Raw genomic sequence first — 24,507 nt, forward strand, 5'->3', positions numbered from 1 at the left:
GGAACTTTTATGAGAGGAGAATAGAAAATCAGTGGTAATGTTTTTATTTTCATAAAAAAAGTGCAAATTATGAACAAAACGTTTTATAATTCATATGTGTGCTTATAAAGCATAAACATCGTTGCCCATCTTACAAGGAACCAAATATGCCCCTGCGATACAGGTGCGTCTTTACGCACGCACATTTTATAGGGCAAATGAAGGCAATCTTTTTATTTTTATTTTTTACATAATATGTTTACTATTTCAATTCATTATTTAACCTTGTAAAACGTAATAAGCCCAGATTCACTGACATATTACGAACAATGGAGAAGATTAAACTAATTTCATGTGGGAAGCGACGAAAGTGAGACGTGCCTCCATGAAATACCATCGTTGTAGTTATTATTTGCCCCCTATTGCCTTGATGTAAAGTCCTTCAATTCTCAGGTACAATAAGATCATTTTGATCACACACTTCACACTTACTTTTGGCCTGTTATTTTTTACATTACAAATCCAATCATTGTTTCGTGCATCTAAGGAATTCACTCTGGTTATTAAAAGAGTAGCTACAGAAATAAGGGAAACGTAATGTACCAGGATCATGTTGATACGTAGGCCTGTTTGTGGAAGCAGCTGCAAGTAGATACAGGGATACAGGGTATCGTATAGACACGTCATAGAAATATCTTTTTCATATAAGTCTTCAGTTTTCAAGCTGCAATAATTGTGTACCACAATTAGGCCTACAGTGCTGAAAACATTTATACAAAATGAATGTTTGGGAAGCTGTTTAGACCATGACCGGAATACAGAAACTGAAATAACAATAAATACATCAATACTATATAACAAGGCATTTATAATGAATTAAAATTGAGATTTATAGCGCAATGACATAAAAAATATGCATGCTCTAAGCATGAAACCGTTGCCTACAGAAGAGTGCAACAGCAGCGGTTGGCTTTATAATCAGAATCAGCGCGGGTGAATTAATTTCACTCGCGCAGGGCTTTGTAAACTCTGTGTGTTGTTTAATCGGGAACAGATTGTTTTTGTCGGAACACCACACACAGGCAGTTCGCAATTAACGCTCCGAGTTCTTCTTAAATAGAGTCAGAGAGAGAGAGAGAGAGAGAGAGAGAGAGAGAGAGAGAGTGGCTCATGTCCCTTCAGCCAGAAACCATTCCCAAACCGCGAAGAGGTGCCTGAAATTACGCACACACTATGCCGCACCGGCAATACCGTTATCAATACTATCTAAGTGGAAACCTTTGTAGTAAATTATCTACTGTTATGACCTCGAACCAGTTAAAATCAAATAGCTTCTGTGTGATAAATTGATTTAGATTATCTCAATTAGAAATTTACAATTTGTATTATATTGTTATTGAAAGCATCTGCCAATTGTGGATTTTAATGTATTCAGAACAGATCTGACGATGAGAATTCCCTTGTTGCTGCAATCAGGGATGGAGAGGAGGGGTGTGGGGGCTGTAGGCAACACATGGTATCCCGTACAGAATATGGAAAGTCAACAAGGAGGCTATTTACTCTCAATTAGGTAAATAAGGTCCAATCAGCACCAAGGGTCACTGGACAGCACTGCGGTCAGCCAGCCATCCCGGCCCATAGAGACCCATGCCGCCGCCTGAGATGGGTGCACGTCATTCAGCCAAGGAAAATACAAACTTTTACCTAAGACACCACAGAATCAACAACAATGCAATAGAAAAACACAAAGTGTGAGTTTTCATTGGGGTTGCGTAAGCGCTGGTTGGTTGACCATAGCTGCAAGTAGCGTTTTCAATGTCAATCAAATGCTCATTATCCTCACACGAAATATTTTTCCAGAACAATTTCAAACAATTTTGATACAATTGTTATTTCACCTATGTGTATTTATTCACACAATTATTAAAGCATAAATGTTTAACAAGTAACGAAAATTCTAACTAAAGACCAACTGAAATCATATTCGATAGGCTATTGACGTTCGTTCAATAAACTATAGGCCTAGCACAGTTTCTAAATTATTCATTGCAATCCAAATGTTGTTTGAAGACTGTGTCTATTTATATAGGCTAGTACTAGGCTAGGCCAAGTCTAAATGATTATTATACTGCTGATAGTCGTTTTCAGGCGATGTCTATTTGCCCAAGAGTCTTCCAGCGTCACTAGCAACATGAAAATGCAAAAACATATTTTCTCCAAAAGGTAAATTCAGGGTTCATATATATATGCAATGAATAATGATTCATCGATTTCAATATGGCTGTGATTAACACATCGGCCTACCCATTTAGAAATAACTTCTTGATAAATAACTTGACCCAAGAATCTCAAATATAGGCTACACATTGGCTTGTTAGAGCCTTTTCCACAAACATTCGTTTTTACCGCCCTAAGTAAACTGCATAGATACATAATGCAGTGCAGTTATAATTGAACTCTCCACCATTAAGTATAATTTACAAATAATTAACAAATATCAGTTGTTTAATGTCAGTGTACTTTTTCTTGATAGACCTGACTTGAAATTTAACGTGTACTTTTCCATATACATCTTGAGGAATTGTTCGTGGTGGAACCAATGTGATTTCTTTTAATTAATGAATTGGCAATATTATTTTCGTGTCTCATGGATCCAAGCTGATCTCTGCGTTCACAAGTGAAACAGAATAGTGAAGGCAGCGATCAGCCTGAGACTAATATAGCATATTCATTCATTAAAACATTTGGGCATATGCTATTCGTCCTATACCTTAATTATTAATCGTTTGTGCAAATTATATTAATTTCATTATTGGGCCAACATTTCCCATAGCCCACAGTGCCAACGTCAAAATTCAATAACGCAGATGAGCCAGATGGCGGAGATTTTCAGTAAAAGTTGATCTCACCGCTTCTCTGTGGTCGGTTCTCGGGTTACACGGCTTTTCTCAACCTGTATAGGGACGCTAGCGCCACATAAATCACACAGTGCTCTAGAAGTCTGCCGCTCTCTGAAGTTGTTTGGCCCCACCGCCTCACCAAACCAAATGGCTAATAGTCTTTTCCAATTCGTGTTATTGTAGTCTTCTACCTTTATAGCCTATAGATCTCAAAATCATTGGGCCAATACCCCAATTATACTACTGCTGAATTATCAAAAACGATAAAAAGCTAAATGAAAAGGCTCCAAGTCAGCTCTGATTTTTCCATTTTGATTTATCCCATACAAGAAAAGTCGCTAAACTATTTTCTGAGGAAGCATAGGCCTGCACGCAACTAGCCTTTAAACATTCTTCAGTAAATAACACATTGTTGTTATTAAAACAAATTAGTAAAATATAATTTCAGGCAGGATATCAAACGCATTAAAGCGGTGACCTGTGAGGTGGAGGGGACATTCAGAGGTCACTCACTACTCGCTAACTAATTAAAATACTTGTGTTTATGGTCTCTCTTTCAGACGGCCAGATGTGACCAAATCGCTGTAAAATCTCAGAGTGGTTTACAGAACACTGGACTTTAAAATGACTTGAGTTCGAAAATATTCTCAGTTAATTCCACCCCGGCAGCACAAACTCCAAGGAATCTGTTTCACCCAGATACCCTTCAGCCGTTCAGTTAGAAAGACAGATTGAAACAGATCATTCACAATACGTCTTTCTGAAGATGAAAATGACAAAAACAAAACCTATAAATCCGATATAAAAGACATACAGGTTTCTTATCCATTTCATTATAATACTTTATTCACATTAATTCAACAGACCAAGATGACGTGAGCAACATATTAACAAGTGTTACGGTTAATAGGTTTTGTGCAGTTGCATATGTTCAGAAAATATGTATTTTCTTAAGAAAAAAGAAAGGACAAAACATACCTAAATACAAACTGCAGTGTCAAATAAATGTTGAAATATCCACCCCCATTTCAATACAAAACTTCAGATATGTTGGATTTAAAGGTTAAGAAAAAAAAAAGTATACACAATTGATCATTTGGTACCCGGGGCACACACAGGGATAGAACGTTTGTTGTACACACAAAACAACTAGCTGCAGCACATTCATATTAGATAAAAAAATATATATTGATGTAGACACATTTGTTCCATAGAGCGCCACTGAAAACCAGCTCTTCTAAAGCCATAGTGGTATGTAACGGCAGTAACATGCCGAGGAGCAGTTTCTTCCGAGAGAATACATACATACATTATGAGATATCACCTTACCATTCTGCAAGTCTTTACCAAGGAAGCCCACTGAGACTGGCAGAGACTGAGTTGGGGTTTGAGAAATACCAGCACTTGATAGCAAAACCCCCAAGATAATATGATGATCTACGACATACAGACAGACTAGATCTGGAACAGTGCTGCTTTATTGAACATTAGTATCTTATATTCATCTGTACCCTGGAACTGCACAGAAAAACGTTAACCACCTCCTTTTAAAACAGACCAACTCTAAAACGGATATGCTTTCAATTCTACATTTTGCTTCGGGAAGAAATGATGGAGAGAGAAAGAAAGAGAGAGCATTCTCTTTTGATGTAAGGTCAAATGTTGTGTAAAAGAAGAGCTCGAGGCAGAGCATTTTAGACACAGCCACATTAAGAGCACACAGACAAAGCGTCCCCAACAAACAATAACAAAACACTCATGTTTGTTCCACAACGAAGACTCAGTTCTCAGTGAGCTAGTTCTCAGGCATCACATGCATACAAATCTGGGGAAGACTGGGCAGCGTTCCCTCCCTCTTCCTGGACCTTCTCCACTCCCTGCTTCTCTGTGGCACTCATCCTCTGTTTCTCCTCCTCCCGCTTCTCCTTGCTCTTCCTATCCTCCTCCTGCTCCTCCTCTGTGGCCTGAAAGGTGTAGTTGCTGCAGCAGCTCCTCCAGCTTGTGGGCCTTGCAGAGCGTGTTCTGCCGGATGATGGCACAGGTGCTCCATCAGTTGCTCTTTATCTCAGTCTTCCTGTGTAGGTCCAGCTTGGCCGTCACATGCCCAGCCTCCAACTTCTCATAGCGCTTCCTGAACAGGAAAGGAGAGAATACGGATGGAATTGGGAATATACTTAATAGTTTATTTTGTAGCGATTCGTGGAATTTCAGAGAAAAGGGACTGCACGTGTTGAGCGAGAGCCGTTTAGAGCGGCAGGGAGCATAGCCATAGCAGTTAGAGCGTTGGCCAGTAACCAAAAGGTTGCTTGTTCAAATCCCCGAGCTAACAAGGTGAAGAACCTGTCTATGTGTCCTTGAGCAAGGAAGGCACTTAACCCCAATTGCTCCAGAGTCGCTGTTGTTAATGGCAGACACTGGCCGTGACCCCACTCTCAAAGGGTGTTGCTAGGTATTACTGCACTGTTGGAGCGAGAAACACAAGCATTTTACCACATCTGCAAAGGAGCTGTTTGTGGACTATAGGAAAAGGAGGGCCGAACAGAACCCCATTAACATCGACAGGTGTAGTGAAGAGGGTTGAGAGTTTCAAGTTTCTTGGTGTCCACATCAACAACAAACTATCATGGTCCAAACACACCAAGACAGTTGTGAAGAGGGCACGACAACATGTTTTCCCCCTCAGGAGACTGAAAAGATTTGACATGGGTCCCCAGATCCTCAAAAAGTTCTACAGCTGCACCATCGAGAGCATCCTGATTGGTTGCATCACTGCCTGGTATGGCAACTGTTCGGAATCTGTCCGTAAGGCGCTACAGAGAGTAGTGTGTACATATATACTAGGCGGTGTCAGAGGAAGGCCCAAAAATTGTCAAGGACTCCAGCTATCCAAGTTATAGACTGTTCTCTCTGCTACCCCACGGAAATCCACAGATCCATAGATAATGGAATCTCTATTGCACTCCACAATGCCCTTTCCCACATGGACAAAAAAGGAACACCTATGTGAGAATGCTATTAATTGATGACAGCTCAGCATTTAACACCATGGTACCCTCAAAGCTCATCACTAAGTTATGGACCCAGGGACTAAACATCTCCTTCTGCATCTGGATGCTGAACTCCCTTAAAGGCCGCCCCCAGGTGATAAGGGTAAGTAACAACGCATCCGCCACACTGATCCTCAACATGGGGGTCACTCAGTGGTGCATGCTCAGTCCCCTCCTATACTCCCTGTTCACTCATGACTCCATGGCCAGGCACGACTCATCATTAAGTTTGCAGATGACACAACAGTGGTAGGACTGATCACCAACGATGATGAGACAGCCTATAGGGAGGTCAGAGACCTGGCGATGTGGTGCCAAGATAACAACCTCTCCCTCAACGTGATCAAGACAAAGGAGATGATTGTGGACTATAGGAAAAGGAGGGTCGAGCACGCCCCCATTCTCATCGACGGGGCTGTAGTGGAGAAGGTTGAGAGCTTCAAGTTCCTTGGTGTCCACATCACCAACAAACTATCATGGCCCAAAGCCTATTCCCCCTCAGGAGACTGAAAAGATTTGGCATGGGGTCCTCAGATCCTCAAAAAGTTCTACAGCTGCAGCATTGAGAACTGGTTGTTTCACTGCCTGGTATGGTAACTGCTCAGCCTCCGACCACAAGGCACTACAGAGGGTAGTGCGTACGGCCCAGTACATCACTGGGGCCAAGCTTCTTGCCATCCAGGACCTCTATACCAGGCGGTGTTAGAGGAAGTCCCTAAAAATTGTCAAAGACTCCAGCCACCCAAGTCATAGACTGTTCTCTCTGCTACCGCACAGCACGCGGTACCGGAGCGCCATTAGGTACCGGAGCGCCATTAGGTCCAAAAGGCTCCTTAGCAGCTTCTACCCCTACCTACATGTACAAATTACCTCGACTAACCGGTGCCCCCACAAATGGACTTGGTACCGGTACCCCCGGATTATAGCCTCGTTATTGTGATGTACTTTTCTTGAGTTACTGTTTGATTTCATTTTTTTTACTTTAGTTTATTTAGTAAATATTTTCTTAACTTTATTTCTTGAACTGCATTGTTGGTTAAGGGCTTGTAAGTAAGCATTTCACGGTAAGCGTAACAAATTCGATTTTTAAATATGTGTAGCTTTCCATTGAAAGCGATGAAATACTGTTTTTGCAGGCGGTTGATTGCCATGTGAGCAAGACCCCAGCATGCTAGCTAGTGCTAGGTCAATCCAACCCTGGCTGGAAGCTATAGTGAGTGTTAAATCCACTTCAATCAGTGTAGATGAAAGGGAGAAGACAGGTTAAAGAAGGATTTTTAAGCCTTGAGACATTGATTGTGTATGTGTGCCATTCAGAGGAATGAAGAGGGCACGGCAACACGTCGTGAATGAGCGAGACAAAATATTTAAGTGCCTTTGAACGGGGTATAGTAGTAGGTGCCAGGAGCACCGGTTTGAGTGTGTCAAGAATTGCAATGGTGCTGGGCTTTTCACGCTCAACAGTTTCCTGTGTGTGGTTCAAGAATGGTCCACTACCCAAAGGACATCCATCCAACTTGATACGAATGTGGAAAGCATTGGAGTCAACTTGTGTTTGCAACCCTGTGGAATGCTTTCAACACTTTGTAGAGTCCATGCCACGACAATAAGAGGCTGTTCTGAGGGCAAAAGGGGGTGTAACTCGATATTAGGAAGGTGGCCCTAATGTTTTTTTACACTCAGTGTATATTGTGATGTATTGAAGGAGTACTCTGAATAACCTGTAGGAGGCATTGTTTCCAGGGTTGAATGGAGGCAACAAAATCACAGATGTTCGTATGAGCACAGCACAGACTGTTGTGCTTTTTTGTTGGTGATACAAATAACAAAAATGTGTGTTAGTACATTAATTAGGTGAATTAACTGAGCATAAATAGACTAACTTATATTAGTTTGAGTGTGGTGAGTCCTAGTATCCATAGTAGGGAACAGGCTAACCCTCCCGCGTGAAAAATGATCTTGATTGAACAGAAATCCATCTCTGTAGCAAGGATTCTGCATGTTCTGCATTCAGTGTCTACCTTGCAGTGTTGTTGTCCCAGCTGGCCTGCTCGATCACACCTCTCAGGATGCCATTGTCATTGGTCACCATGTCGGCCAGAGTCTTTCTGGATCCTCTTCTGCTTCACAGCCTTGGCCTGGGTCTGTTTGGATCTGGGTTCACACAAAACAGGAAGTTGAGTGAATTTGTGCATGATGTGTAACCAGGAAGTTTCTCTATTTAACAGAAAGTGTTCATACAAAACAATTGGTATCAGAGAGTAGTTAGGACTGATAATGTGAACTATGGGTCATGTCCTTACTTCTCAGCGATGGTTTTGGTCAGGAGGGCTTTCTTGCGCTTTTCCTCTCTTCTATCATCTTTTGGTCTTGCTGAAGCAGCTCTATGCAAGTATTCTCCACCTATAATACCAACGAGGAGTCTTTACACAACACAGAGAAAGGCAGTCAACAGACATAATTATGCATATGATCTATAAACAATAAAGGACAGTCAGTTAGTAATCTGCCTTAGATACGTTTTTTTACTAACGCAATACTGCACTCTTCTTGGTTTTTTGACCCAGTGAGTGTCAAAAACATCACTGACATGTCAAATGAAACTATGATAAGATCATCATAACACATGGCTCTATATCTAACGTAGCTATTATATCAAAGACTGACTAACAATTCCATCTCTTGTATTTCCAACTCCTTGGCAATCGGTGGTTTGACCTCTGCTGGTGCAGGGGCATGGTCTATGGCAAGGGGTTCTTTTTGGCTGGATCTCTTCACAGGCGTCGTGAGGGTGACGATGGACTGACGGGCTGAATAACAGCCTGGGGCGGGGGCTTAGTCAACCGCGGGGGGTGGGGGGTGTCTTAGTGAGCTGCTGCTCGGGTGATTATGCAGGCAAACTGGGTCAACTCTTTTGCTGAGAAGCTAACAGGAGGGCTCTCTCTTGCTGCAACTTCTGCCGACTCCGGTTAGTAGCAGCCAGTTTCAGCCCACGACCTAAAGCCAGACGTAACAACCTCATTTACGAACGAATGGATATCTGTGGAAAGTCGACAGATCCTCTATGGCTAAATTATGCTAACGCATTAGCTTAAAGTCAAGTTGAAGTTACCTTTCTGCTGCAACTTTTGTAGCTCCTCTTCCCGAAAAGCCTTCCCTCAAGCCGTTTAATATCGCAGGAATTTAGCGACAACATATTTGTTAACTAATAAACTAACACTAATACTAATGAACTAACTAATCAAATTAAACGTTTAGCATAACCACCAGCTAAAAATTGCCAAAGTTAATCACATTTGAGCAAAACTTGAATCTTTGTTTGTTGAAGCCACGTCAAACAACCCAAAAGACAAATAGGACCGGTGAAGGGACACTGTTGAACACATGTTTGAACACACAAAAATATTCAACTGAAATTCATCAGTGAGCAAAAAGCTTATTATTTTATAATGGAAAAAGTTAAATACTGGCATATACTTTGGATGCTAGTATGCTTCAGAGCCAGAGTTTGCCCATAAGCACTGGCCTAGGGTCAGATTTCCCTGACACCATTGAAAACACTTTTTTGTTGTTGTTGCCAGCCTTCAGAGATAACTTTCGGCTTCATAGGTCAGTCACTGACTTATTTGTCAAACCCTGTACTCAATATTTGGTAAAAACAAAAGGACAAAACCAAACATGGATTATTTAAGTAATATTTAAGTCATTTCACAGGAAATATCTGTTTATCTCGTCTTCCTCTTTACCTAATCAAACTCTATCCTAATCATCTCCTTCAATTTACCCTTGGGGGTCAGAGGAGTCAAAGGTCAATTAAATCATTTTGCAATGCTTAACAGCATGAAGTTCAAATAGACTGGATAGAAAGCAGAGGGATCCGAGCGATAAGTCAGGGATCTATGTTTACTTCATCAGTCACAGTAGACCTATCGCTTTCTGCTGTGGAGTCAGTGGACTTAATAGCCATGGCCAGGCCATTAAGTGCCAGATGGCCGTTAGGGTTAGGAAAGACCTGCTGCTGGTCATTTAGAGTGTGTTGGCTGCTTGTGTCAGGGCAAGCTAAGATGGGGCGGCCACGATCTTGGCTCCCTGATTACTGGGATGTATGGGGGGGCCCTTATTATAGAGAAGACATACAGGGACACACAGTTGTTATAGGTGGGGGAATGTGATGGTGGGGGAGGTTTATGGCTGTGCAGGGTTCAAAGGTTCAAAGTGTCAGAGGACAAGTTTGCCGCTCACGTGTGTAGGGGCATGGCTGTGTGTGTGCAAGCCTGGGAGAAAGTTCTTTGTGTTGTGCACCCCCTTTTCACATACAGCGACTAAGCATCAATTTGGAGTGCGTTTATTTATGTCTTTAGAACAGAACCTCTCTGAAGGTGGAATGTAATGAATAAATACAATCTATGTCCATGAGGTCCATAACAACATGTCACAGAACGGACGGGACATCTGGGACATTCATGAAAAAAAAGGACCATTTATTTATCATCAACTTGAATCCCCCTCATTTATAACCAGGATTCATTTATACTGTAGTACAGATGTTAGGACAAGGAAGTTACCGACAGCATGATTTCTTACAGCCCAATAAACCAAAAAAATATGCATGTAGTAGTATGCAGTACAAGAAAAAGGGAAGAATTCTTAGGGGACATATTATCTTCAGTAACACTTCTACAGTATGTCAGAAGTCAGATTGAACCAAATGTTTTGCTGCAGATTTAAAAAAAAAAACGATTAAAAAAACATAAAAAGCATTCTCTTATAGATGATGCTCTCTCATGAAATACAATTTAGCTTAGTCAGAGAAAGACGAACAGGGGAATAAAATGAACATTATGTGTGATATTGGAGTAGTACGCGATAGAACGTGTCATTTTATTTGCCTAAAATAATGGAAAAAATTCATATAGTTAGTATAGTGTTGAATAGACAATGAATTTGAATGTCAAATGGGAGTGCGCATTATCATCACAATCAATCAGGTTTAATTTAAAAAAAAGAGTGACTAATAGGGGTGAGGGGGGGGGGGGGTCTGAAAGCATGGCCATGCAGCAAGTGCATGCGTTGCCCTTGCCCTCACTGTCATCCATAATCTTCACTTTTAGTCAAACAGGAAACGGGCCAAAAGATAAACAGCCAATCTGAGGGGACACATCTCAGAGAGTCAGAGGGCTCAGGAGAAATTGGGGATGATTGGGGGTCAAACTGTACCCGTAGCGCCGAGGTAGACGCGGCGGCGCATCTAATTGCTGTTTAAAAAGCCCATATGTTTGGGGCTGCTCTGACCCCTCTGTCCCCCTTCCCTATCCAACTCCAGAACAGCCTTCCCTGCTCCTGTCCCAAATTTGTTCTTTAATTTCCATCCCTGACCTCTCGTCCTGCCATCTGCAGTGAGTTTGGAGCGCTGACCCCAGTTGACATCATGCACACTGTTTTGTCTTAATTTCTCTCCCCCTCTCCCGTTTTCTGTCACTCTCTCTCTCCCCCCTTTTCTGTCTCTCATTCTATCTTCCCACCACCCACATACACACTATTCCTATATCCTCTTTTGGAGAGGAGAAAAATGGGAAAGATCTGCACAATTCCCACTTTTTTCTTATTCCTCTCTCCCTAGTTTCTACCGGCTTCTATTGGTCTCCTTTTTTTTCCACTCTCCCCATTCCATCTCCCCAATTAGGTGTGCCTGCACTGGAGTAGTTTCAGATATATTAATATTCAATATGCTGTAACGTTCTGCTATGTGGGTTTTGCTGTCCCAGGGAGTCATTGCCAGAGTCCCATTGCCATCATTATTTCCCCCAAAGTGGCTCTAATTTTGTGCCATGCTAAACCAGTGCCAAACCCTTGTATAGCTCTTGGAGAGTCTTCTTCTCACACATCTGAACAGAGGTCTGTGCTCCGGGCTCAGAGGTGTCACACCTGTAGAAAATAGAAACACAATGAAACAATGGAGCCCAGTCTATCTGTCTCACCTGCCTCCCCGCCCATCTGTTTCCCCTGGCAGCCCTCATCTGTGCGGTCCTTTGTACACACCAGTGAGCTGACCTTTGTACACACCAGGCCCTGACATCCAGCTAGCTTCAAGCCCTGACAAGGGAGCCAGAACCCCAGGCCCCAGCCCCAGAGCTAAGTAGCAGGTTGGAGATTTAGTTGGAGGGGATCCAGCATCCATGCGAAGATCCAGCCTGTCAGTTTGTCTTGAGATGATGTTGGTAAACCATAAACAGTAGGATGGGATTGATACACAGAGAAAGAGAGATGGAGAATGGGCCAGCCTGGGAGGAGATGTGGAGATGCGTAGATACTAAGTTGATTAGGGAAGAGACATGGAGTTGGAGCGAAATGTTGTTGAAATGGGGATGTGGTTGAATGAATAGTTTTGATCTAGACTGGACTTGATAACAGCTACAGATGACTCACAGAGTACTGAGCTCCCATACAGCCAACTGTCATGGTGATGACAACTGGTTAAATGGTCTGCTACAGGCTTCGTCCAGTTTCCTAAAGGGCCTAGATTGTGGAATCAGAGAAGCACATGAACAGAGAAAAAAAAGCACTTTCACTCGCAGTGACACAACAATACTCAAATACAAACACACTAGTTGCCTCCAGCACGGCCCCACAATTTGGACTCAAAATCACATTCTTAATAAATTTATTTTTTAAACTATGGCACATTTAATCTGCTATTGTTTTGTTCATTACTGGTTTAATAAATGTAACTGTGGGTCTGGCGGGCTCACTGTTTCTCATCTCAGCCTTGTCCCAGAGTAGAGCTCACATCTGGTCCCAATCAGGCGAGAGAGAGAGAGAAGAATGGGGGAGAGGGAGAGAAGAAGGGGGAGAGGGAGAGAAGAAGGGGGAGAGGGAGAGAAGAAGGGGGAGAGAGAGGGGCAGAGAAAGAGAGAGAATAAGAAAGAAATTAGAGAAAGAAAGTGAAAAATAGAGAGAGAGAATGAGAGAGAAAGAGAACAAGAGAGAGAGAGAGAGAGAGAGAGAATGCATGTTCATTTGCAGTCCATGGTTTGGCAGTAGTCTTCATGTCCAACGGTCCCTCATCCATCTCTCCCCTAGAGCTACAGTAGCCTCGTATAAGGCCTCTATTCCAACCCATTCGCCACACCCTTATTACCTGATTTAATTACATTTTAAACGAGGGGAACAAAACTAACAGCAGTCATGGATTGGGTTGTTAGCAGCCTCAGGGCTAAGGAGACCCTGCTGAGAGCAGAGAGTAGAGATTTATGGGCTAGAAACGCCTCGCGCCAGCCTCGTCAGCCTCCACGGACACTAATTGAATTAGAAAGGCCTATGGTTGGTGTTCTGTTGCTATGAAGAACAAAATGAGTCATTATTCCAACTAAAGACCTGTTATAATCTCTCCCTAATTTACAGCATTTTGCCTGGTAGGGATTTTTATGTTCTTTATAAACAATTACATAAAATGTATTTCATTATTTTTAAAACCCTTCTTGGAGACATAATGAAGTAATAAAACAATACACATGTTGTTTGAAATGAGAGGTCGTACACTTTGGGGGATTACAAATGGATTAATAGAAAACATTCCTGTAAACAAGAGTGTATAAAAGTAGGAAGGCAGGCAGTGATGTTTGGCCTCAAGACATCTGTTGTGATTGGATACAGTTGTTATCTGGCTTCTAAACTAATCAGGAAAAGTTGCATGATGGAATCTCTTGAATGAATGAATAGAAAGATGCTTCAATGTAGAGAAATAAGATCAGGCAAAAATGACTTTGAGGGAGGGTATATCCAGTAAATTGCACAAGCATATACTGCAAACATACACACACACACACACACACACACACACTCACACTGGCATATCGGACACCCCCACAGGGGGAGGTTTCCCATGAACTCTAGGGGCCCATGTGCCTGTCATTGATGTCTATTTTTTGTAAATGTATTTAATAAACCATTTTGACAGTAACCCTCCAAGTCAGTAACCCTCCATAAACCTTTCTAATTTCCATATGTACTAGGAAGCTAAATCAGGGAATATCGGTGAACAAATGCCGTGGTCAAGGCTATGATGGCGCCAGTGCAATGGCTGGAGCTTACTCAGGTTTTCAAAAACGCATATCAGACCGAGAGCCTAATGCTTCTTAGGTCGTTCTTTCTACGTTTTAATTTAGAAAACTATCTCTCCGCAGAAGCAACACTTACAGGGATAGTAAAAACAACGTTGTTGCCGTAGCAGCAACACCAGGGAAACTGGGCAGAAGGGGGTGGTGCTTCAAATACAACAGTTCTGCAACATCTTTAATTGAGCTTCTCATTCTCCTTAATTGCCACCTCAACACAATACAGAAAGAGATTAACTGTATAGGAATCTCTGGGGACAGGTTGTCTGGATACTGGACAGCCAATAAGTTGATGCCAACAGATGATCATCTTTAGCAGACAACAGTATGGGCTTGAACAAAAAAAGCAGTTTGCGGTTTTGTTCATACTGGTGAACTGACGTTTGAGTTGTGTGGTGGCGATATCAAGTCCCTTCTCGCTGGTATATCTCGGCATGCATCATTCAAGACTACGTTCAAATTGTGTGCACCGCAATGGACATATAATGCACAATGTCTCAGGAAAGACTGTCTGTGTTGGCAATACTCATTATAGAAAACAGTCGGGTGTCACGTTCTGACCTTAGTTCCTTTTTTTATGTCTTTGCGTTAGTTTGGTCAGGGCGTGAGTTGGGGTGGGTAGTCTATGTTCTTTTTTCTATGTTGTATTTCTGTGTTTGGCCTGGTATGGTTCTCAATCAGAGGCAGCTGTCGATCATTGTCTCTGATTGAGATTTTGGTTGTGGGTGATTGTTTTCTGTGTCTGTGTTTTCCACACAGAACTGTTTCGTTTTCAGTTTGTGTAGTGTTCAGTTTTAATTAAAAACATGACGAACACTTACCATGCTGCGTTTTGGTCCTCCTCTCCTTCCACCAACGAGAATCGTTACATCGGGCCCGCAACCTGGACCTGCAGGCTGTGGTGAAAACATTTGCACACAAAAAAAGAGGACTTCAGGAGACCAGGGGACTCTCTCTAGTTGGATATAATTTGATTGAATTTACCTTGAATGTTGCAGCACATTTGTTGAGGCTGTTAGCCAGACAAAACCTGCTGAGTTTATGCATGTACTGATAGGATGCATGTGGTGTGAGTAGCTCCGCAACAGGGAGAGAGTTGAGCGATCAGTTATTTCCAACAGCGAACCATTCAGTTGGTAAAGCGGCGCAAGGACACGAATCCAACAGGCCATGGCTTCCTCCAGAAGAAAAGACAAGGAGCAACTTGGAGATGCCAACAAGCATAATGAATAGTTAAAAGATTTCCAGTAAAACGAAGCCAAAATGCTGTCAATGCACACAAAAACAAACAAACGGTAGGGATATCCTTGTCTCATCGCACACTAGCAACTCCTGTGGCGGGCCAGGCACAGTGCACGCTAACCAGGTCGCCAGGTGCACAGTGTTTCCTCCAACACATTGGTGCGGCTGGCTTCCGGGTTGGATGCGCGCTGTGTTAAGAAGCAGTGCGGCTTAGTTGTGTTTCGGAGGACGCATGGCTTTCGACCTTCGTCTCTCCCGAGCCCGTACGGGAGTTGTCGCGATGAGACAAGATAGTAACTACCAACAATTGGATACCACGAAGTTGGGGAGAAAAGGGGGTAAAATTGAAAAAAAAGAAAGGGGTATGAGACAGGAATGTCCTCTCTCCCCCCTCCTGTTTGCACTGGCAATTGAAACACTTGCAGAAAGAATTAGACATGACCCAAACGTAATAGCTATCAGTATTGGTAAACATGAATATAAACTAAACTTATTTGCTGATGTGCCTAACTAATATTGAAAACTCAATGTCCCCTTGTTAAAAATACTTTCAGTATAATCTAAAATCTAGGAATCTAGGAAAAATAACTAGAATAACTTTACAGCAATCATTTAAGTGGACCACAAACCATATTAAATACTTAGGATGCTTAACAAGTGACAACAAACAACACATATATAAAGATAACCTTATATGATTACTCAACAACATGAAATCAGATCTAATTCAATGGAATAATCTCCCCATAAATCTTACAGGTAGAATAAACCTATTTAGAATGATACGGCTCCCAAAATGTGTATATTTATTTTTGGTAATACCAATTACCCCACCAAAAACATTCTTTAAAAAAGTATACTTGACCATAACAGAACGTTTTACAAATCTGAGGGTTGTTTTAACCATCCAGGTATGGATTTGTATGAACTCGCCACCCAAGGCTTTCACTTGTGACATATCTTTAAATGCACTGAAGAGGGACAATGGGTACATATTGAAGCTACGCATGCTCATCCCCACAATCTATTCACGTGCTTGTTTTCAAAGGATGGAGCCAAGAACATTGAAACAACTTCATAATTAAGAACACCATCACAACATGGAAGAAAATCGAAGAGATTGTACAAGAACCAATATCCCTCCCTAAAAACACACCCCATATGGAACAATCCTTGGATAGCTTTTCAGAATTCACTGATAAATTGGCCAACATGGGAGACTAAAGGCATAGAAAACGTAAATGAAGTGGTAATAGGAAATAAAATGATTTCCATAAAATAATAAAAAAGCAATTTTGGACTAACCAATGTAAACATTTTCAAATATATGCAACTTAAAAGTTTTATATCCCAACATTTCGACATGAACGCTTTTGGACATCAGGGCAATGTTGAGGTAATCCTACTTGAGTCAGAAAAAGATACTCATATGATGGGTAAGATATACAGAACCTTGCAGAGTGCCTATCCTACTGACAATCTCTTGGAACCAAGACTTAACAATTACTGATATTGGCACAAGATGGAGCATAATGAGCAAAATTGCAATTAACAAAAATGTACACTTAATCCAGTATAAACAAATGTATTTCATTTATTATGCAAGAGACAAAATTCACAAATTCTACAGCACAACGGCAGAGTCATGTCTAAAGTGTAAAACGAACAATGACTCAATAATTCATGTCTTCTGGGAGCACTATGAAGTCAAACAGTAATGGGCATAGTTGGAAAGTTGGCTGTCAGAAGTTTTACAATGTGAATAAACTTTCAATCCGTCTATCAGCATATTTCAAGACATGCATATTGGGTGTGGTGAGAACTCGTGGGTTGGACAATATTATTTTTGTCACTTATATTGGCCAAAAGTATGTGCACACCCCTTCATATTAGTGGATTCAGCTATTTCAGCCACACCTGTTGCTGACAGGTGTATAAAATAGAGCACACAGCCATGCAATCTCCATAGACAAACCTTGTCAGTACAATGGCCCGTACTGATGACAATGACTTTCAACGTGGCACCATCATAGGATGCCACCTTGTCCAACAAGTCAGTTCATTAAATGTCTGCCTTGCTGGAGCTGCCCTGGTCAAATGTAAGTGCTGTTATTGTAAAGTGGAAATGTCTAGGAGCATCAACGGCTCAGCCGCAAAGTGGTAGACCACACAAGCTCACAGAACGGGACCACCAAGTGCTGAAGCGTGTAGTGTGTAAAAATCGTCTGTTCTCGATTGCAACACTAACTACAGAGTACCAAACTGCCTCTGGAAGCAACGTCAGCACAATAACTGTTCATTGGGAGCTTCATGAAATCAGTTTCAATGGCCGAGCAGCTGCACACAAGCCAAAGATCACCATTTGCAATTCAAATCGTTGGCTGTAGTGTTGTAAATCTCGCCGCCATTGGACAGAGTGGAAATGCATTCTCTGGAGTGATGAATCACGATTCGCCATCTGGCAGTCCGATCGATGAATCTGGGTTTGGTGGATGCCAGGTGAACGCTACCTGCCTGAATGCATAGTGCTAACTGTAAAGTTTGGTGGAGGAGGAATAATGGTCTGGGGCTGTTTTTCATCGTTCCGGCTAGGCCCCTTAGTTCCAGTTAAGGGAAATCTTAACACTACAGCATACAGTACAGTGACATTCTAGACGATTCTGTGCTTCCAACTTTGTGGAAACAGTTTGGGGAAGGCCCTTACCTGTTTCACCATGACAATTCCCCTGTGCAGAAAGCGAGGCCCATAGAGAAATAGTTTGTCAAGATCAGTGTGTAAAAACTTGACTGGCCTGCACAGAGTCCTGAACTCAACCCCATCAAACACCTTTGGGATGAATTGAAACGCCGACTGCGGGCCTAAACGGCCAACATCAGTGCCCGACCTCACTAATGCTCTTGAGGCTGAATGGAAGCAAATCCCTGCAGCAATGTTCCAACATCTAGTGAAAAGCCTTCTCAGAAGAGTGGAGGCTGTAATAGCATCAAAAGGGGGACCAACTCCATATTAATGCCCATGATTTTGCAATGAGATGTTCCACGAACACGTGTCCACATACTTTTGGACATGTAGTGTATTACTTGAACACTGGAAGTTACATGATACTCCAACATTAAGAGAATGGTAGAATAAAAAAAATATGTCTACAGACAGTAACAACATAACGCAATCATAAGTCATATGGGGTATAGAAACAACATTGGGTGTGGATACGGTGGGAACATGTGGGTCTGAGCAAGTGTGATATCATTAATGTTTGTGGCAATGTATGTAATGTTAAGTTGTTTATTATTTTTGTCTGTGACTGTTTCATGTTTTGTGAAAAAACAAGAAGAAAGGAGACCAGGGAAGTCTCTCAAGTTGGATTTGATTTGATTTAATTCAATTTATCTTGAATATTGCAGCCCATTTGTGCAGGCTCTTAGACAAAACCCAGTGAGTTCAACAATAAATAATGGCTGAATTTATCCTGGGTTTCTATTGTGGGTTCGATTCCCACTGGGGACTAGTACGAACAAATATGAAAATGCATGCACTCACCACTGTAAGTCGCTCTGGACAAGAGTGTCTGCAAAATAAGTAAAATATAGATGTAAAATGTACTTTTTTCCTCATTGTTAGGGTATTCGATGTGTGATCCTTTATAAAAAGTGTATAAATATCAGCTAAATAGCATCTAAATGTGCCTTCAGAAAGTATTCACATCCCTTGACTTTTTCCACATTTTGTTGAGTTACAGCCTAAATTTAAAATGGATTACATTTAGATGTTTTGTCACTGGCCTACACACAATACCCCATAATGTCAAAGTGGAATAATGTTGTAATTCTTTTAACCAATTGATTAAATATTAAACGCTGAAATGTCTTGAGTCAATAAGAATTCAACACCTTCGTTATGGCAAGCCTAAATAAGTTCAGGAGTACGAATTTGCTTAGCAAGTCACATTAACTTGCATGGACTCAGTCTGTGTCCTCTTAAGGATCCGCCCCTTGTTTTCAATTTTCGCCTAAAATGTCATACCCAAATCTAACTGCCTGTATCTCAGGCTCTTCTGAAGCAAGGATATGCATATTCTTGGTACCATTTAGAAGGAAACACTTTTGAAATTTGTGGAAATATGAAAGGGATGTAGGAGAATATAACACAATAGATCTTGTAAAAGATCATTAAAATAAAAAAACGAATCATTTAAAAAAGAAAATGTTTTATACCATCATCTGTGAAATGCAAGAGAAAAGCCATAATATATTATTCCAGCTCAGGTGCAATTTAGATTTTTGGCTACTAGATGACAGTAGTGTATGTGCAAAGTGTTAGACTGATCCAATGAACCAAAATTATGTATCAGGACTGCCCAAATGTGCCTAATTTGTTTAGTAATAACTTTTCATGTTCAAAATTGTGCACTCTCCTCAAACAATAGCATGGCATTATTTCACTGTAATAGATACTGTAAATTGGACAGTGCAGTTAGATGAACAAGAATTTAAGCTGTCTGCCAATATCAGATATGTCTTTGTCCTTGGAAATGTTCTTGCTACTTAAGAAGTTGTTGTCAGTAGTGGTTGTCAGACAACCTTCTGTATCTTACAACCTCATGCTAATCCCATTAGCCTACGTTAGCTCAACCGTTCTGTGGAAGGGACACCGATCCCAAAGAAGTTAATGATTTTTGAATGACTACCTCATCTGTACCCCACAAATACAATTATTTGCAAGGTCCCTCAGTTGAGCAGTGAATTTCAAACACAGATTCAATCACAAAGTCCAGGGAGGTTTTCCAATAGCTCGCAAAGAAGGGCACCTATTGGTAGATGGGTAAAAAAAAAAGCAGACATTGAAAATCCCTTTTAGCATGGCAAAGTTATTAATTACACTTTGGATGGTGTATCGATACACCCAGTCACGACAAAGATACAGACAACCTTCCTAACTCAGTTGCCAGAGCGGAGCTCAGGGATTTCATCATGAGGCCAATGGTGTCTTTACAACAGTTACAGAGTTTAATGGCTCTGATAGTGGAAAACTGAGGATGGATCAACAACATTGTAGTTACTCCACAATACTCCAAATGGATGCCTGATGAAGACCTAAGGGTTGAAATGTTGTTATAAATAAATATCACCTGGGAGCATGAGCAGCAGTGTGTGGCATTTTCCTTTCTTTTGTCCATGAATTTGCCTACAACTCCAGCACCTGCGGAAAGTACCGGGATGTGCGTATGTTCTTCAGCTTTTGTACAAATGCTAACACACTGCTGTCAAAACTGTGAACCACACATTCAAAACGGAATAGATTTCAGCCTTGTGCCTTTCAAACACTGCTGATTGCAATTTCAGCTGAAAGGCTAAGCAGGTGTCTTGTTTTAGACTTGTTAGTGAACACACACACATATTACAGTATATATAGGTAGAGCTCAGAAAGACTCATTTTGGAAATGGAACAAGGAAGATGGGTTCGTGGAGGGAGAAGGGTGGCAGGGAGAGGGCGGATGCGTGGAGGAAGACAAAGAAGACAAAGAGCTGTTATTTCAGATGAAATAAGGGCTACACTTATAGACCATGTCGTGAACCATGGTCTCTCATTGAGAGAGGCAGGGTTGAGGGTGCAACCCAATCTGCAAAGATCCACAGTGGCATCTGTAATGCGAATTTTCCATCATGCAAACAGGTGAGAGTTACATCCTTACAGTAAATGAAAACATTACAGGAATCTATTTTGTATTGCAATTATAGAATATTTACACAGATATATATTACAGTAAGTTTGACTGTAAAATGTATTTTTACAACAGGACCCAAAGGCTGCCCCCAACAGGGGGAAGAGGAAAAATATTTTTAGATGCGCAGGAAAATGCTATTGTTGACATGGTTGTTGTCAACAATGCAATAAAACTGCGGGAGATTCAAGATAGAGTGCTGGCTGATAATGATATATTTGAAAATGTTAATTCTGTCAGCACAACAACTATTGCTCGAGTCCTAAAGAAACACCAAGTTACAATGAAACAGTTATACACTGTACCGTTCGAGAGAAACAGTGAACGGGTAAAAGAGCAAAGATACCAATATGTCCAGGTAAGACGTCTGAGGTTACGTACACAGCTATACAAAATATTTACAGTAAAAAAAAAACACTAGCATTTCTACAGTAAAACTGTGCACTTACTGTTTTTCAGAGAGTAATGGAGGTGGAAGCACTGGAAAGACCACATTCATTTGTATTTATCGATGAAGCTGGATTTAACCTTGCCAAAACACGGCGCAGAGGAAGGAATGTTATAGGTCAAAGGGCCACTGTGGAGGTTCCAGGCCAAAGGGGGGGAAATATCACCATGTGTGCTGCAATGGCCAATGATGGTTTGCTTCTCAACACACCACTCATTGGCCCATACAACACAGAAAGGCTTATAGCTTTCCTAGAACAGCTCTATGCTCAGCTAGTGCCAGCAGAACAGGGGGAGCCAGTAAGAAACCCCCAAGTTTTTGTCATAGTTTGCGATAACGTTGCTTTTCACCACTCTGCAGCTGTCACAGATTAGTTTGCAGCACATCACATATTTATGGTTTTGTACCTGCCTGCATATTCACCCTTCCTCAACCCAATAGAGGAGTTTTTCTCTGCCTGGAGGTGGAAAGTGTTTGGTCACCACCCACATGACCAAATGTCTCTTTTGGAAGCCATGCGTGCCGGATGTGAGGACACGAGTCCAGAGGACTGCCAGGGATGGATAAGGCACTCCAGAAGGTTCTTCCCCAGGTGCATGGCAAGAGAAAACATTAGATGTGATGTTGAAGAAAACCTGTGGCCTGATGCTAGAGAGAGGCAGGATTAGCCCCTCAATTATTTGTTCGAATTACAGTATGCACTTTTAGTTTCTACCTTTTTTTTCTCATTACTGTAATTCCGTAAATTACTACAGACTATTGAAGCAAACTGCTAATTTTAATTTACCTTAAAGAATTGTTATGTTCTAAACATTTTAATAAATCATGTGAAAGAATGTCACTCTTTTCTTTGAAGAAAATATTACTTTGTATGAAGTCACTGAAATTGTTCAAACTGTAAAGATGAAAAGTTTGTATTTTCTGTATTGGTGTTTGATGCTAGTGTTTTTACTCTCAGTGTGTTCTGAGTGACAGTGTGTGTTATCTCAGTGAGGGTTGTGCATAGTGTTTGGCTGCACTGAGCGTGTTTTGAGCCATGTGTTAAGAGTTGTGTTGCTAGGAATGAGTTTTGCAGGTGATGTGAACTGTTTAGCTCAGGTGACTGTTGGTAGTGCAGACTGTAGTTAGAGTTTTGCACATGTGACTCCAGTTGTGCCCACTGTCGTTTAGCAATCGAAAAAAACTGTAAATCTAAATCTGAAAGTCTATGGCAAGACCTGAAAATGTTTGTCTAGCAATGATCAACAACCAAGTTGACAGAGCTTAGAGAATTTTTAAAATTATGTATTATGACCGTATTGTTTGGCATTCGTAGACTGGTTTTATGCACAGCACCGTTCTACCCAAGCTGGGAGAGAGCGCCAGGACGGCTCAGGTAGCCTATACAGGACAGTAGTATTTTCCAAAAATCTATTGGTAGCTGATTAGTAAGCTGTTGTATCAAAAATGTATTTTACAATCTGCAATGTTTGAATTTTAACTTTAAATTCTGAACAAGTAATTACATAATGGCCACCAGCCAGCAGTCTAAAAATACAGCCTCATGCAACACACACACACACACACACACACACACACACACACACACACACACACACACACACACACACACACACACACACACACACACACACACACACACACACACACACACACAGAGAGAGAGAAATACACTCTTAATTAGATCCAGGCCTCTAGCACTGAGGTATTCCGATTATGAACATCAGGATACATTAAGCTCTTGGTGACAGATGCCCCAAACCGTTCATGAAGTCACATAACCACAGCTGATACCGAGACCCAGACAACATGGTGGTCTGATATCATGGGAACCCAGTAACACACACAGGCACCCTTTGATCATTAGCTTTACATGTGCACCTTATTGCTCAGATTAGTTTCACATTAACGTTGCAGATCCCAGTAGTCTAGATAGTCGTACTGTGATTGGTTTATGTGACAGAATTACTAAACACAAGGAATGACTGGACAGATGTAATGCTGACTGTGGGAAATAGACCAGTGATCGGCACCTTAAAGTGTCAACACAATCCAATCAGGCCAAACTAGTTGCAATAAAGTCAGACTGACTTTGACCTCATGTTCAAGTTGTATTATTTGGTTGTATTGCCTGGATTTTACAAGTCCTTGTTGTACTCTTGTTATCTGATGTGTCTTTAACCAGAAGACCTGTTAACCAGAAAATGATGTAGGCTACTTAAGAAAATGTTGCCCTCTAGGTGTTGTCTGAATTTGAACTTTGGAGGTTAAATAATGGTCCTGAACCTTCTCGTCCTGCAATACCCATTTCAGGGTGAGAAGATGAGGAGTCACTTAGTAATAAGATTTCAGCTATTTGTTTATCTAATTTGAGTTACAACCTTGTAAATGTTGCTGTCACCACCACAAGAGTTTTTCTTAACGCAATGAGGCGTTTTGAAACAGTGGCCAAGCCCTTTCATCAGCATTGGTTTGTAGGTGTTGATCATTTCTCAAGCAGCGTCTCCACTACCGGCACAGTCAGACTCTGGGTGACATAATTACCATTACACCACATCAAGAAAAAGCTCTGCGTTATATGCCTCACATTAGATCCGTCTCCATGGAGAAGCTTTCATGGATCTACAAACCCCTCTTTCCCATCAACCCTCATCAGTCAGATGGTACCCATTGTTCCATCTCTCGGGGTGTTAAAGAGTTGTGGGTACACGCCAACCAGGGAGGATACCTCAACTGACTCCTTTGTTTTCTTTTTCTCTTTCTCCTTACTCCTTTTTGTCTCTGAATCTCTCTCTCTCTCTCTCTCTCTCTCTCTCTCTCTCTCTCTCTCTCTCTCTCTCTCTCTCTCTCTCTCTCTCTCTCTCTCTCTCTCTCTCTCTCCCATCCATCCATCCATACCACAGGTCTCCAGTAAGCCCATTAATAACCATGTGTTAGTAATTATTTCATTCTAGCCATCAGCGACACAGAGGTGTCCTGGCACAGAAACACTGGCTGCCTGGGAGCTCAGCGCAGGCCTCTCTCTAACTCTCTTTATGTTTATGCCCCCTTTAA

The 24,507-nt window shown here is 41.5% G+C and overlaps 1 pseudogene; it reads right to left on the reverse strand.

Moving 5' to 3' along the window:
* Window positions 1–4,814: 4,814 nt before the first annotated feature.
* LOC139407984 (RAB6-interacting golgin-like) lies at window positions 4,815–13,838 on the reverse strand (annotated as a pseudogene).
* Window positions 13,839–24,507: the final 10,669 nt, after the last annotated feature.

The sequence above is a fragment of the Oncorhynchus clarkii genome, chromosome 4, assembly GCF_045791955.1.
Source record: "Oncorhynchus clarkii lewisi isolate Uvic-CL-2024 chromosome 4, UVic_Ocla_1.0, whole genome shotgun sequence".
Classification (NCBI taxonomy): Eukaryota; Metazoa; Chordata; class Actinopteri; order Salmoniformes; family Salmonidae; genus Oncorhynchus; species Oncorhynchus clarkii.